Here is a 13650-nt window from a genome sequence, read left to right on the forward strand (position 1 = left end):
TCCAATGTGACAGTAGAGTCTGTCCAGTAGTATACTCCATCAATTTCAACATGCACTGTTGCTTTGACCTTCTCCATTAAATGCACCAAAAGTATAGCAGCTCTCAGCTCCATTCTGGGGATTGTAGTATTTTCATCAGTGTTTTTCTTACTTGTCGGCGTAACTCCTGGTTTAGCACAAAGTAGTTGAATTTGAGCACCATTTTCTTTAATGGTTCTCCCATAAATTGCTGCGCCATATGCTCTTTTAGCCGCATCCGAAAACCCGTGCAGTTCAACGATATTTTTATGGTTCGGTTTCGATGTCCTTATGCGCCTAGGAAATACGATATAATGAATTTCCGATATTTGAACACAGAACCATCTCCATTTGTCTGCTATCGCCTCTGGTAGCGATTCATCCCAGTCCAATTTTTATGACCGAATATCTTACATTATAAGCTTACCATGCACGACAAGTGGGCTGAGCATTCCGAGTGGGTCATAGATCTTTTGAATATCTGACAACACGTTACGTTTTGTGATCTTAGTGTGCATTTGAAGTTCACTTTGAAACCCAAAAACATCCACCTTCGAGTTCCATTGTGGACCTAGGATCTTCATTTCATCTTTTTCTATCATCGGATACTAATGCAGATGAGTTTGAATTCCATTTGTGAAGCTTGAAACCAGCGTCGTTTAGTATCGCTGTAATTTCTTCTTTAAGTTCAATTAGTTCGTCTAGATCGTCGAGACCTGTCACCATGTCGTCCATATAAAAGTCTGTTTCAATCACACTACTAGCTTGCGGGAACCTAGTTTTAGATTCAATTGCTACTTGTTTTAAGCATCACGCTGCAACGTATGGTGCCGAACATGTACCATATGTTACTGTGTTGAGTCGGTATGAGGACGGCTTCTTCGCTAGAGAATCGCCACTGAATGTATTGTAACTGACAATCTGTTTCGTGGACAAGAATTTGTCGAAACATTTTTTCGAGATCCGCAATCAACACGTATTTGGGAAACCGGAATCTGAGCAGAATGTTGAAGGTGTTCTGCTGAATCGTGGGTCCAGTTATTAGGACGTTATTCAGTAAAAGACCGCTAGAAGAAGCTACTTATGCATTGAAAACTACCCTTAATTTTGTGGTAGCGTTCTCAGGTCTGAATACTGGGTGATGAGGACTATAAAACACAGGGCCATTCAGTCCGTCCTTTCCTTTTCGTTTACCTTGGACATGTGACCTAGTTCTAAATATTCAGATATAAAACTGCTATATTGTTGATGTAGCAAAGGATCAAGTTCAAACATTTATACTAGCTTCAAGAATCGTCCTAGAGCCAAGGTTTTAGAATTACCCAGTTGATCAGAGTTGGGTTTTCGTGACAGTCGTACTATAAAACGCCCGTCTTCTGTGCGTGTGGTGGTATCTAAGAACAATTGCTCGCACAATGATTCCTCTTCAGTCCACTCAATAGGAATGAAACTGTAATATGTCAACTAGGCTACTTAAATGGAAGTCAGGATCCGCTAAATTTACGTCTGGAAAATACGATTAACTGATTTACATCAACCTGCGTGATGAGCAGCACTGCTACTGAAGAATTTGACTGCTCATCCTCTTCATCCGCAACCGTAAAAACAACCTTCACGTCGTCGACTTTCACCATCTGTCAAATAATTATTTACTTTTATTCTTTGTTGCTTGAGCCGCGAAAAAGCGTTTCCTTCTGGGACAACCTCTGATATCAAAACCCGACCCAAATGTCGATTTGTATATTAACTCACACACAAGTTCTATATTGCTCCCAGTGAGCTCAAATATGATTATGCCGAGGGGTGTACAGATGTACGAGAATAGAGGTATATATTTGGACATGTTATTTCAAAATATCACTTAACAGCCCTCAAAATGGTTTTTTCAAGGCCGAGAGTTTAGAATAAGTTTTCTAAATTGGCCTTTTTCAAGGCTAGAGACCAGTGAAATGCATGGTTTGAAGTCTTCAAAAATCTCTGTATTTTTCTCTATTTCGAATTTTAGTTTCACTCTAGATAGCGACCGGCCAACACCATGTGTGAAAGCTGAGAGTTAATTTTAAAATATTTCTGTCGTGCCGATTGCTCACGCTACTCATTCTGTACAATAGCATATTAAAGATGGATAATCCGTTTACGTGAACGCGTGGTCATTCTTTTTTCAAGAACGGAAGTTCGCTACACGAAGTGATAACGAGCGAACGGTTTGCGAACGAACTGATTCCGAACGTACTGTTTACGAGCGAACTTTTTGCGAATGAGTGCAGCAGAACTAAATGGAGGTGGAAAACAGATTGCGCTGGACGGAATAGATTAATACAAGGAGAATGCAGGTAAAAAAAAATTAAAAATATATACGATATTGTTATTAATTTACAAGCAAAATGCATGAAACGCGGGGCTTATTTTGTTAATATACACCCTGTCCAACTTCTATCAGATCACGTGATGCTGTTTTGTGTTATTGTTAACAAACAATGCTTTATATTCTAGTGTGTGGGTATTGGTGACTAGCATACATTGCATGATTTTCATATGTGTGTATGCAAACGCTGCCATACAAATGAAAAACAAATTTCTACATAACTCGTAAACTAATCAAGCAAATGGAGCCGAATTTGGTATATGGAGGTTAGGGTGGCAACGAAGGTATGGAGAAAAAATAATTGTCGAACTTAAAGAACTGACCATGTACATTTTGTTTATTGGCCCAAAAAATGACCTGTGCAAAGTGTCAGCTCAAACGGACATGATTTAGGGGTGTCTCAATGCACTCATTAAAATCCTTTTCCACTTTCTAAGGAAGATCAATTTCGTTAGCGCAAACATCAAATGGATGCGAATTGAATTTTTCGAATTTTCCCATTTTCCTTCAGAGTTTTCCGAAAATTTTCAATTGTTATAATTGGTTGGAATATGTTTTGTTGAAATATGTGTATTATTTTTATGGGACCCCCTCTTCATTCCAGAGGAGAGAGGGATGTCATATCATCATAGAAACATTTCTCGTACCCAAAAACTCTCACATCCCAAATTTAGCTCCATTTGCTCGAATAGTTCTCGAGTTATCATTTATTGCTCCCTAAAACCTCCATTTATCAAATTTGGTTTCTTTTGCTTGAGTTCTCGAGTTATGCAAACCCCCCACCCCCTTTCCTCTGAAACCTCCACATGCACAATTCTCTGGTTCCGTTTGCTTGATTGATACTCGAGTATTGCAGTCAAACGCTCAAAGTTTTAATTTTTTGATCCTCAAAAATATTCCGAGGGGGGAGTAAAGGATCTGTGTGTGTATATTCAACACAAAAAGCAAAATAATTTATAGTGCTGTAAAGCAGAAACCCGCTTCCAATTTCTTAAACTCTTTATTCCAACTCATTTTACAATTATGTATGGTTGTATGTTGAATGGTCAAAACAATCATAATTAGGTTGTCACTACCTAAGTCACTACCATTTTTTTATAATCCTTTTTTATTTCATTTTCATCTTTTGCATTTCATTACTTGTTCTCTGCCTAAACATTTTTCGTTTAATAAGAAGAGAAGAAAACCTTAACCTAACTTAACCTAAGTTAACCTACCTTAACCTAATTTAAACCTAAGGTTGGCAATACCGATTACCCGCGGCAACTCGGGTTTAGTAAAACAAGTTGGTATTACAGTGGATTTCTCGTAGCAACATCTTCAGGAATTCATTCTATTTTTTGGTAATTTAACTTGCCTGCTCTCAGTCACCATACCTTTTTACCGTTCTGGTCGTTTGTCTGCTCTCAGCCACCGCAGCAATAAACCATGCTACTCTTATATTTTACTCAACCAAGTATCCGTTTACGCTTTTCCTAAACGAAGCTTGATGTCTAGTGAACCTGTTCACGAATCAATACGGTGCTCCTATGAGTAATAGATTTTTTTTCCTTTATTGATTTAATTAGGCTCAAGTGGATAAGGAGCCACCATCAAGCAATGCATTTTAAAACTATTTGAATATATTATAACTACATAATTATTAACTTAAGTCTAATTAGCTAAAACTACAGTGCAACTACAGTACAATATAAAAAAATATAATTTATTCCTTCGTTACCTCGTCGGTATTATCCTTGTCTGGAACAGTGCCTGTGGTGGGTCGTAACAACTACATCGCCAGTTGATGTATCATCGGTATCCTTTGGTAGTGAGTGCCTCCTTGTTATGTTAATAGCTCCTGTAATGATCTTATCTCAACGGGTACTAAGTTCTGCTTGTGTAATAGGAAAGGAAGGGAGAATGGGCAGTGGGAGTAGGAGATGTGACCTAAATAATAACATTAGCGCTTCTTAGGGAGACATATATGGGGAACATAAAATTAGGGTCGCGAGTAGCTAAGATATCGCGAACTGGCATGCGTGAGTGTACTCCTTGAGCCTCTAAATCGGCAACCAGTTTAATTCTTTCATTGCAAAATTCATTACATGACCAAACAACGTGCTCGATGTCATGATAATAGAGTATAGCCATCTCCCAAGCTCATCTCTGTTCCATTGGTTTTGCCAACTGGTGAGTGACTGCTGTCGGGAAATGGAGAAGAATTCCCGATACGCTATTTGTCTTTCAAAAACTGTGCCCTGCATACTACCCATCTTTGCGAGTGTATCCGCTTTCTCATTACCAGGAATAGAGCAATGGGAAGCAATCCAAATGAAAGTGATTCGAATACTTTTATCAACAAGAAAATTCAATGCAATGCTAATTTCGATAAGAAAATATGATGCTTTCGTCTGTTGTTTCAAGTATTGAATGGCTTGTATACTGCTAAGACTATCCGAGAAAAGAAAATAGTGATCAGGTGGTAAGGACTCAATGGTCTTAATTACATGATATATTGCAGAAAGTTCGGCAACATGCACTGAACAAGGGTCTTCAAGTTTATGAAAGCTAGTGTAATGTTCATTAAAGATACCAAAACCAGTGGATCCGTTGATTCTTGAACCATCAGTGAAAAACATTCTTGAAGAATTGATATGGTTATATTTTGAAGCGAAAATATTAGGGATTAACGATGATCGAAGATGATCTGAAATGTCTCGAGTTTCGTCCTTCATAGAAAGATCGAAATCAACGGAAGATCTGCAAAAGTTCGGAAAGCTAACATTATTGAAGGTTGCTGAAGGTTTTATTTCTTGAGAAATGTAATGAGAGTACAGATCCATGGATCTCGACCGTTGGTTCAATTCGAGAAGATTCTTACAATTCTCAATTACTAAATAATGGGTTCATGATTTCGCTTCGTATTAAGAAGCGATAGGACAGTTCCCAAAACCGAACCTGCAATGGTAAAACACCTGCCAGGACTTCAAGGCTCATGTTGTGTGTTGATTGCATGCACCTTAAGGCTAAACGCAAGCAACGATACTGTATCCTCTCCAGTTTAATGATGTGGGTTTTAGCAGCAGAACGGAAACAAAACGAACCATATTCCATGACTGACAGTATTGTAATTTTGTACAGCCGTATTAGGTCTTCTGGATGAGCACCCCACCATGTTCCAGTAACTTTCCGGAGAAAATTTGTTCTCTGTTGACATTTTTTATTCAGATACGCAATATGTTTTCCCCATGTACATTTAGCATCAAACCAAACTCCAAGATATTTGAAGCTTGTGGATTGAACGATGGTTTTGTTGAACAATTGAAGCAGAAGTTCGGGAGGTAGGTGCTTCCTAGAAAATACAACCATTTCTGTTTTCTCAGTTGAGAATTCAATACCTAGCTTCACAGCCCATGTAGATAAATTATTTAAGGAAAGTTGCAGCGGTCTTTGTAAATCAATAGTTCTAGTACCTGATATGGATACAACACTATCATCTGCCAGTTGCCTCAAAGTACATCCATCTGCAAGATGATCATCTATATCATTAATATAGAAATTATACAGAAGAGGACTTAAGCAAGAACCTTGAGGGAGACCTATGTAGCTAGTCCTAGAAACGGCACAATTTCCATGAGAAAAGTGCATGTGCTTTTCGGATAACAGATTAAACAAAAAGTTGTTTAAAATTGGTGAAAATCCATGGTTGTGGAGTTTATCGGATAAAATTCTTATAGATACTGAGTCAAACGCCTCTTTAATGTCTAAGAAAACAGAAGCCATCTGTTTTTTATTACCAAAGTTCGTCTGAATTTCGGAAGCAAGTAACGCGAGACAATCATTTGTCCCTTTGCCCTTGCGGAAACCGAACTGCGTATCTGATAAAAAGTTATTCTCTTCAACCCATTCGTCTAAACGTCGGAGTATCATTTTTTCCAATAACTTACGGATGCAAGATAGCATGGCTATTGGTCTGTATGAGTTATGGTGGGAAGCTGGCTTATTCGGTTTTTGAATGGCTATTACTCTCACTTGTCTCCACTCGATAGGGAAAATATTTTGCTCAATAAACATATTAAATAACCTTAATAAACGTTTCTTAGCGACGTTTGGAAGGTTCTTCAAAAAATTAAATTTGATTCCATCGGAAGCAGGAGCTGAACTATTGCACGAAAGAAGTGCAAGTGAGAATTCAGCCATAGAAAACAATGTCTCGTTATTAATATTGGAAGACGATGTATTACGAGATATGTCTTCTGCAGGGACAAAATCTGGACATACTTTTTTGGCAAAATCAAGAATCCATCGGTCGGAATACTCTTTGTTTTCGTTTGTATGTTTCGCAAACACCTGGCTGTGTTCCACAAGGTACTCATAGATGTGTCCCTTGACAAACCGATGAGTAATAGATAACGGTACTCAGTATCAAACAAAGTGATCACCCACACAAGACAACGCACAGTGCGTTGAATGCATTAGAATGTGGGACAAAAATCATAACAGCAGAATTTAGCCTTCGTAACACTTTGGTGTGATGGAAAAGATTGTTCATAAGTATCAGAACTACTGTTTGCATTAATGTTTTTGTCCGTGCATCGATAGCCCGTTTGCACATCAATGCACTGACAATAGTGTGGAAAATTGGTCAACGGAACGGAAATTATAACTATAAGTTAGGTGATAAGAGATTTTTCACATACGAAATAGCAGAGGATGGAAGATCTCCGACATGGAGATAAAAAATCTGATTGAAACCGGTGATTCCTCCTTATATATAAAAAAAAGAAACACGCAAAGCACTCAAAAGCCTTCCTACATTGGAAAATAGCTCTTCAACGATAGAAAGTGAGAAATGTTCACGTCAATCAATTTTTAATTTTGCACGGAAGATGATAGAATTCCCAGTTGCTATCCTTTCATGTAATAAATGTGCTCCAAGATCGGAGAAAATTAAGTTCTACCTGCTAAATAACCTTCGTGATGTGACGTAATATCGCTTGTTGAATTTGTTTAACTCTTTCTCGTACAACATCGAGTCTCACTCGTGGTGTACTTGCATAACATAGGGAGCTAGAACGCTCAGCAGAGCAGTGAAATCACTTTATGTGTGACGTATTAAATAATACAGGAAGGGGTTAATCAGCTTCTGAAGCATAATGTTGTAACTCCCAAAAAAGCAAATGGCTTCAGTCTTCTTGGTTTTAAAGGGGGCCTTTGACTCAGTTTCAATTGAGCTCCTGTCAAACAAATTACACTCTCGGGGTCTGCCGCCTCAATAGAATAATACGTTTACAACTTGCTTTGTGAAAAAAAATTAATTTTTCTCCTGGAGATTCGTCCTAAATACTCCAGGGTTCATGTTAAAGTCCTGTTTTACATTTACATTCACAACCCCTTTTGTGCGACATTTACAAATGCCTTATAAAAATTTCAACCTAAGACAACTCGTAGAAGATGGAGTGGTGTCTGTAGTTAGATGAACAAAATTTGACTTGCAAGAAACTTACAAAATACTTTCACTAATTTTGTCTGTAGTTAGATGAACAAAATTTGACTTGCAAGGAACTTACAAAATACTTTCACTAATTGTTTAGCCTGGGCCATTGGCTTATGGATTGAGTTCTCTACGAAGAAACAGATATGGTTGTCTTTGAGCCTACTCAATATGCGGAGTGATGCATTCGGGCATCGAGGGTTGAGTTTGAATGAAAAAAAAATAACGCTACAAATAGTATAAAATTACATCACCAAACATAACAGTTCGGCTGAAAAGTTCATAAGGTTGACGTCTAGATGGTGCCTCTTGTAAAAATCTTCACGACTATCACAAAGCACCATCTTTCAATGGATACGTGTCAAAATTTGACAGTAATCAGTCGATTGGTTCGTGAGTTACAGCATTGAGAGTGAAGCAACTTTTGTTATTGTGAAAAAAATGGAAAAATCACAAATCAATGAAAACGATGGCAAAATTGCATGAATTAGGCTTCGAATTGCTTCCGCATCCACCGTATTTTCAGATTTGGCCCTAGCGACTATTTCCTGTTCGCAGACCTGAAGAGAATGCTCGCTGGCGAGAAATTTAAGACGGATGATGAAGTGATTACCGAAACTGAGGCCTATTTTGAGAAAAACCCGAAAGAGTACTATATAAATGGTATCAAATTGCAAGATCGCTATAATTGCTGTATCGCCCTCAAAGGCAATTATGTTGAATAATAGAATTGAATTTTGCAAAAAAAAAAATTGTTTTACTGCGTTACCTTATAACCTTTTCAGCCGAACTGTTACTGCCACCTTACCCGTCATTAGTCAAGCTGTTATGGATGCACCAACGTTGTATCAGTTTGTATGAACCAGACGCATCCAAACGGGAGCAAGTAGCAATGGGTAATAATCCACCCACGATAGCCTCACAATTCATCGCTCGCGAGGTGTAAGATACGATACATCATAACTCACTCCCCCGCGATGTCCAGTCTGCAGTTTTTGTTTGTTTACGCAAAACGTCGAGATAGGTGAAGATTTACAGAACCATATTTCATTCGCGCCTACCCTTTGGAATGCCAACTGGACACTCAGGCGTCGGTTGATTCGAGATGCGTTTTTTTGCAGACTATAAATGACCGCTAGGTGAAATTTAATAATTGCGAGTAAATGAGTGGGTTTTGTATGATGTGGTTGCAGATGGACGGCAAAAAGTACTTGATTAATTGTTCGTAGAACCCTTAGATTATGGTGTCGTAATTGAATAACAAAAAATCCAAGTAATGCAAACATAAATTTAAACAGACAACTTAAACGATTCCATTTCCGCAAGGCGTAGACTTATTTCCTGGCCGTTTTATGCCCGTAGAGGCGGTCCATGGTGAGCCAGAAGAAATAGTGCTGTGCACCCTAAAATATCTCGACGTATAAAACTATATTCCGGTGACAAGGCAGACAGAAGATGTACTTCATTTTCTCTTCCCCGGATGTAGAAATAATTCCCGAAATGAATCAAGCGAGAAGGGCTGCAAAGACAAACTCACACCCAAACAGAAGGAAAACAACTCATCCAGTCCTACAGATCCAAGCCGATGTACAACATTTCTTGGCAGGATCGAATTCCGTCCGCTTGAAGCACACGTTCCGAAGCTTTCCGTGTCTCGCGAACCGACTGATTAAATAAACATTCAAATGTCACTGCAAACAAGGAAAAATACTTTACTCTGTCACTTTACGCTTCAGCTTGGATATCGGGAAAAGGGCGGTTGCCGCCAGGAGGCAAAGATAATGTTTACCTAAACGAGCAGCCCTAACAGCTTCATTTCAGCGATCTCTCCCCACACGTATCTTCCCCCCGTGGCTCACACACCCAGCTACCCAGCCTTCGAGCTACGACCACGTTGAGGGTCGATAATAAATTTTTAATAATGGAAGAGAGTATATCATCGTTTCGGAATCTACTCGCTAATTCACGGTGGAAGACAGTTTTTGCACACTGAATTCCGGGACGGAACGGGTCTGTTTTCTCGCATCCCTTTTTTTTCCACATACTGAATTATGTTCCTCGCAGCTTCCCGGTCAGCCAGACAGAGATATGGCTTCCGGAGAAAAGAGGGGAAAATATTACCCACTTCCGTTTTCGCGCGCTTGCCGCGTGATGATGGTGAGGAAGAATTGTTAGCAGCGGTTAGCGATTGCGACAGGAGGGAAATGTAGACATACATGGCTGGGGCTTGGGAGGTATGAATTTTTCTTCGGAATATTCTTGGAAAATTTTCTCTTCACTGTAAATTGAGGTAGGAGAATGAATCAAAATATTCAATTAAATAACTTACAGTAACCCACATAGATACCAAGAATGTATTTTATCGGTACACTGCAAGGGTCATGTTTTTCTACGAATGCATCATCAACTAATTCACTTAGCTCAGAAACTATAAACTTCAAAAACTGACGATATGATGTTTGGTAAAAAATCTAGTTTGGGGATATCAGCACAGCCATTAAATGCCATATCGATATAGTGGTTCTCAGATTTTCGTCAAAATTGGTAGTCTTGTTCTTTATCGCAAAATATTAGCGCTATTTTTTTATTTTTTCATTAGGGTGGACATTTCCATTTTAAAGCAGCCCGAAAAATATTTTTTCCCTTTTTCCAAAAATGACTTTTTTTTTTAAATTCAAGACATTTGAGCTACTCGACCGATACAGATGGTCGATATATCAAATTTAAGCCATTTAGGTAGTTCATTACACCATTACACATTATTGCACTCGCGAAAAAACTGGATTTCGTTTCCGTAATTATTGATTGTAACTGTTTTTTATTTTTTACATGGCTTTGGACTAGAGGGCGCTATATATTTAATTTTTTTTATGAAGCTGAGGGTTTTTTACGTAACATATTAAAAAATCAGAGATTTGATTTTTGTCATTTTTGAGTTATGATTTTTCAAAGTTAACCGATGGTCAAACATGGTCAAACAAAACTATATTTTTCCGAATGTGTGATGTTTGTTCAAAGAATACTAGCTCACTGACTACAATCTGAAAAGTCGATCATCTGATCGACTCAAAACTTATGCTTTTTTTCAAAACAATCATTTTTGGGAATAAGAAAAAATGATTTTTCGGACCATCGATTAACTTAAATCATAACTCAAAAACGCTAAAAATAACATCTAAATAACTGTTCCTTCATTCTATATTAGATGATGATGCGTATTCGTTTATGTGAAAAAGTTCAAGAGCTTTTTTTAAAAAATCAATCAGTTCAAAAAATGCTTGTGGAGCAAAGGTGCGCAGTGGCTGTGGGATAAAAGTTCGCACTAGCGTTTTGCTCTGAAAAAAAATTATAAAATGTTTTCAACAAAATTTTTAACAGAACCCACATGAAGAAAACTGATTTGAAAAAATGCACTCCAGAAATGCTTAAATGGCCCGAAAAAGGCTTCGGGACGGAGCCTCGAAGCGTCGGATTGCGGCAGACCTCGGTATTTTTGAATCAGCTCTGAGGTAGAGGCTCATATCAGAAAGAGATTTATGATTTGAATCTTCTTTTTTTGACTTTTCTACTTCTGCTGGGATGTGTCAGCAAGCACCTAGGGCGGTTCAGATAGGTATTTACGAGTGAGTAGTCTGAGCATCTGGCGGACCACTGCAGGGCACTGGACAAAGCTTTCTATGGTATGAATCCCAAAGATTTACAATGTGTGACGTTTGATTTTGCGGGAGCCAACACGAATTCAACCGAGTTACAAAACTGACAGGAAGAGATTGGGATTCTAGCTTCATGGGGAACCATCGTCTTCGAAACCCCATAACACCACAACGAAGCAACAGCGCTCCAAGGCAAAGCGTCGGAATCCTCAGAACCAGAATTCAAGATGAGGAATAAAAATAAAAATTGCTTAAAAATAATTCAAAATTAATTTCAAAGGAAAAATGTTTTTATTTTCATCATGCATTCGCGAATATAGATTACGTACATAAAAATAATTTCTGTGGGAATTGAGTGTTCGAAATTATCTATATCAATATACAGGGTTTTCCAACTTTAAATTCCGAAAGTAAATTGAAATATAACACACTTAGAATTCGAATTTCGATGAAACTTTTATTTCAAATTAAAGTTTGGTTTATGCCATTATGTGTGAAATACAACATCATTCAAATGTCCACCACCACCATCATTCAAATGTCCAAATTTCGTTCGCAATATGGTTCGGTCGTGTTGTGTGGCACGTGGCGCCGTCCTGCTGAAACCACATGTCATCCGTATCCGTATCTTAAATTTGTGGCAAAAAAAATCGGTTAACATGCGGCCATAGCGCTCACCATTCACAGTTACCGTCTCGCCGTCCTCATTTTCAAAGAAATACGGCCCGATGACTCCACCCGACCATAATGCGCACCAAACAGTGACTTTTGGCGGATGCAATTGCCTCTCAACAATCACGTGTGGATTTTCTGAGCCCCATATACGGAAATTTTGGGTGTTCACATAGCCACCGAGCTCGAAATGTGCCTCATCGCTGAAGAAAATTTGATGCGAAAATTCAGCATTTTGCTGCTGTTGTTCGTTCACCCAATCGACGTATGCCCGACGCATTCCATGGTCACCACGCTCTAATTTTTGTACCAGTTGGACTTTATATGGATGTAGATGCAAGTCCAAATGCAAAATTCGCCACAATGATTATTGCTACATTAGCGATGTGTGCTCTGTAGGCCGTCCATGACGACCAAAATCAGTCCGTAATGTTCGAAAAACATTTGCCGGTTTTCATCCTTTTTATAGTATAATTTAACAAAATTAACACGTTGTGCGATGATAAAACGATCCATATTGTAAAATGGCAGACATTAAACTAACGATATGACGCCTTGGTTGACAGCTATGTCAAACGGTTGTCAGCGCAGGGCTGTATACTTTCGGAAGCCCGAAATGGGCCCCATTATGGGCAAATGTGTGCATTTGTCTTTTTGTGTTCAAATATGTATTTATTCAATTACAAACACAACTCGAGAAATGCTTGTACTACGTTCCGAAGGTAATATCTAGATCAACATGTCAAAAGGGTCTTTGTTAACAGCCAGTTGCACAGATGTTTCCTTAACTTATATATATATATATATATATATATATATATATATATATATATATATATATATATATATATATATATATATATATATATATATATATCTAGATCAACATGTCAAAAGGGTCTATCTTCTTTGATCGATTCTCTTCATCTACATTCTCTTTCATTAATAACTCAGCATTAACAGGTTTCCTTATGTGTTCGACGACAAGCTGTGTGAAAGGGGACCTCGTTTATCAAACTACATGGCAAAACTGGAGCAAAATCTGTATGAAAGGCCGAGAAAGACGGTGAAGAGAATCGATGAAAGAAGATAGACCCTTTTGACATGTTGATCTAGATATATATATATATATATATATATATATATATATATATATATATATATATATATATATATATATATATATATATATATATATATATATATATATATATAAGTTAAGGAAACATCTGTGCAACTGGCTGTTAACAAAGAATGGGAACATTAGAAGATGCATGCTCTCAACGCATTCATGTCAAGGATCATGAGATAGGCCAAAGATTGCAAATAGCCAACAACAATCTAAGCAGCAGCGATAAGGACTCCCACGACGAAAGCGAGAATGCAGGAATCCTAAACAAACCGATGAAGATGGAAACTGGAGGAACACAAACAGAAGCGCAATACCACAACAACGGAGGAGACGG

General features: G+C 38.1%; 2 protein-coding genes across 2 annotated transcripts in view; one reads left to right on the plus strand and one right to left on the minus strand.

The window, feature by feature from the left end:
* The window catches only part of LOC129777357 (ankyrin repeat domain-containing protein 29), a 483863-nt gene that overhangs the window by 418863 nt on the left and 51350 nt on the right, over positions 1 to 13650 (minus strand). The gene's annotated exons all lie outside the window — the stretch shown is intronic.
* The window catches only part of LOC129777364 (60S ribosomal protein L9), a 432239-nt gene that overhangs the window by 160226 nt on the left and 258363 nt on the right, over positions 1 to 13650 (plus strand). The window lies entirely within an intron of this gene.

The sequence above is a fragment of the Toxorhynchites rutilus genome, chromosome 3, assembly GCF_029784135.1.
Source record: "Toxorhynchites rutilus septentrionalis strain SRP chromosome 3, ASM2978413v1, whole genome shotgun sequence".
In the NCBI taxonomy this organism is placed as follows: domain Eukaryota; kingdom Metazoa; phylum Arthropoda; class Insecta; order Diptera; family Culicidae; genus Toxorhynchites; species Toxorhynchites rutilus.